Source organism: Jaculus jaculus, chromosome 4 (assembly GCF_020740685.1).
Source record: "Jaculus jaculus isolate mJacJac1 chromosome 4, mJacJac1.mat.Y.cur, whole genome shotgun sequence".
Lineage (NCBI taxonomy): Eukaryota > Metazoa > Chordata > Mammalia > Rodentia > Dipodidae > Jaculus > Jaculus jaculus.
In genome coordinates this window covers 113136885-113140424 of record NC_059105.1, presented here as the reverse complement: position 1 = coordinate 113140424, position 3540 = coordinate 113136885, and the positions used below count along the sequence as shown (strand labels likewise).

The following is a 3540-nucleotide window of genomic DNA, read 5'->3' as shown; positions in this document are numbered from 1 at the left end:
GTCACCCTTATGAGTGTAGTGCCTTCTAAAGGGCTAGGGAGAACTCGCTTCAGCTAGTTCTGTGCTGGGACTCTCTGTTCTGCCACCCAGTGACACAGTGCCCAAGGTGCTGTTTTGGAAGCAGAAAGCCTTGCTCTCATCAGACAGAGAACTTACTAATGATACAGGAATTTAGGGTGTCTTTGAAAACAACAGGCTTTTCCCAGCTCTTGGTTGGGCTGTAACCCAGAAATTAGGGTGCCAGCTGTTCATGTCTACACAAAACTCCTGCTAAGTCAGTGGCCCTAAAGTTCTTGTATCACAAATTTCAACAAATGAACTGCATGAACCATAAAGGCCAGAGTTTAGAAATATTTTAGGACAGAGCCTAAAGAAGAAAAGAAGGCAGAAGGAGGGAAAGCCTGCTTGGTGTTTCTTTTTTTGTTTGTTTTTATTCTTTTGAGGTAGGGTCTAGTTGTAGCCCAAGATGACCTGGAATTCACTAGGTAGTCTCAGGGTGGGCTTGAACTCACAGCGATCCTCCTACCTCTGCCTCCTGAACCCTGGGATTAAAGGTGTATGCGCCACCACACCCAGCTTCAGTCTCTTTTTAAACAGCTTAGTTTCCCCAGAAGGGGTGCACTGATCCTGGTGGGACTGCAGTACCAAGTCTGTGTTTAGAGTGGGCGGAGCAAGCTCCTATTCTGATTGGGGTCTCTTATGGGAATTTACTGAATGGGGACTGAGCTGGTCAGTCCACTCCCATGTCAGGTGTCTAGGTGATTTGTAATCACATTCACATCTTTCTGTTAGATTATTAGGGAAGGAAAACACCTTTAGGGAAGAAGAGATAAGAAACTATAGATTCCTTGCCATATGTTTAGGTACCTAGCAATCTTATTCACACCATCATGTCAGGTTTTAGAGGAAAAGAGATCAGAAAAAGAACAGATTCTCCCCTTAGAGGCTCAAGGGCACTTCTCCCCTAGTGTATTTTCAGGAACACTGCTACCCCTAACTTGCATCATTAACACCTTGTTCTTAGACTTTCCAGCCTTAAGAACTGTGAGAAATGAATTTTTATGATTTGTGAATTCCCATCATGGGTGTTGTGTGATAGCAACCGAGACAGACTAGCACAGGTCCTGCATCCCATGCCTCCTTCATCCACTTCGCCTTCCTCTTCTTTAGCTCCCTTTGTGTCCTCCCCACCTGCCACATCCAGAGAAGAGCAAGATCTCTGGCTATGGCTGTGACCCTAGGCATGAAGGAGGACCCTACTGTCTATATCTGTAAAGGGTTGGGGAGACATGCAAGACTAAAGATACATTGCTTCTCAGTGTTGTACACATGCAGCATTTGACATTATCACTGCAGCACACAGGGTCTCCTTGCAGGTTCTTGTAAATAAAAGATTTAATTTTTTTTTTCTTTTATCCACAAGCAGAGAAAAAGAGAGAGAACGAGAATGGGCATGCCATGGCCTCTAACCACTGCAAACAAACTCCAGACACATATGCCACTTCATGCATCTGGCTTTTCATAGGTACTGGGGGCATTGGACTGGGACCATTAAGCTTTGCAGGTAAATGCCTTAACTGCTGATCCATCTCTTCAGCCTAATGAAAGAATTTACAAACAGACACAACAGGTAATTCAGGGGTGATCTATTAGAGTTAGCAAGATCAGGACAGGCAAGTTTGGAATCTTCACAACTTGAAGGAAGGAGATGGAAAGAGGAGATAGAAGTACATTACACTTTCTGGGCAAAAGAGATGGCTTAGCAGTTGAGGCACTGGCTTGCAAAGCCAGAGGACCCAGGTTCAATTCCCCAGGACCCACGTAAGCCAGATGCTCAAGGTGGCACATGCATCGGGAGTTAGTTTGCAGTGGCTGAAAGCCCTGGTGCACTAATTCTCTCTCTCTCTCTCTCTCTCTCTCTCTCTCTGCTTCTTTCTCTCTCTCTCCAATAAATAAATAAATAAATTTTAAAAAGAAGTAAATTATACTTTTTGAGTTACAAGTCAAACAATGGGAGGCTCAGCAATGGAGATCTACACGCAGTTGCATGAAGGATGAAGGCTTGCCGGAGGTCTATAAGTACATATTCTATTAAAGGGACAGTTATTCCCCTCATTGCCTTATCTTGTTCCCAGGTGTAGCATATTTCTTTTCACCTTTCTGCTTTAGGGTAGTCTTCTTTGTGTTGCAAAACAAGATTTCTGCTTTAACACAGGAGGGATCTTGTCTCAAAGGAACTCTCCAGTCTTGATGGGAGTAACCTGCTCTCTACCTTGGTAAAGAGTGTTACTGGCCTTTTCTGCACTGCCTGTGGAGGTGGCTACCATCTTCTGCTTGGCATCATGGCTGCCCTCAGACCTCTGGTGAAGCCAGAAGAGGACCAAGAAGCTCATCTGGCACCAGTCAGACCAATAGGTCAAAATTAAGTTTAGCTGGCCGAAACCCAAAGGTATTGACAAGAGGGTGCAGAGAAGATTCAAAGGCCAAATTCTGATGCCCAGCATTGGTTATGGGACAACCAGAAAACAAAGCACACACTGCCCAGTGGCTTCCGGAAGTTCCTGGTCCACAACACCAAGGAGCTGGAAGTGTTCCTGATGTGCAGCAAATCTTCCTGGGCTGAGATCACTCACAACATCTCCTTGATGAATGCAAAGCCATAGTGGAAAGAGTGGCCCAGCTGTCTATTAGAGTCACCAATCCCAATGCCAGGCTGTGCAGTGAAAAACATGAATAGACTGTTCATGCATATCTGTGATTTGTGCTTAAATAAAACCAGAAGAAAAGGAACGTTAATGACTGAAAACCACGCCATCTATAAAAGGTATTACTGGCCATTGACGATGTCATCTGTGCCAGCAGATAGCAAGATATTGATGTCCATTTGTCCCAGGTGGTACTGGAAAGCGGATGGCTGCAGAGGGCCCTCTCCCTCCCTTTCTTCCTGCCTAGCATGCCTGGTCACCACGATGCAATTACATTTCCTCTGATTTTCCTCTCAGCTAGCACTGGAACTCATATTTCATTGTATTGAAAAACACTCTGAAGCCTGAATACACTTGGCAATGTAGGATTTCCTTGCTCAGGAAGTTTTGCTTTTAAAAGTCATGAGCACAATCATAACTTTGCAATGCGTATGATCACAATTGCTAAGAAATATGCTGAGTCATAGAATGTGGGATCACAGACTTGCTTTTTTACTTAATTATCCAGCATACAACTGACCACTTCCGTTCTGTCACCCTTCTGCAGCCCAGCCAAAGGCCCACGCCGTCCTCGTCCTCTCTTCAGGCAGCTATTCTCTGTCAGCAGTTCCTAGAGGTCCAGGATGCTGGAGTTAGCCCTACCTTCCCTTTCATTTTCTCTATTTCTCTGTTCTTTCCTGTCCTCTCTCATCATTCAGAGGGTTGTAATAATGATGGTGATGTTTAGGATGATGATAACATGAATGCTACCCAATCGTAAATGATAAGAGTTGCTGTTATGTCATATTCACTCATAAATGCCATCCAACACTGAAGGAGGGTATAGCTTAGCGGT

General features: G+C 44.6%; 1 pseudogene; it reads left to right on the top strand.

Moving 5' to 3' along the window:
- Positions 1-2342: 2342 nt before the first annotated feature.
- LOC105943618 lies at positions 2343-2737 on the top strand (annotated as a pseudogene).
- The last annotated feature ends 803 nt before the right edge of the window (positions 2738-3540 follow it).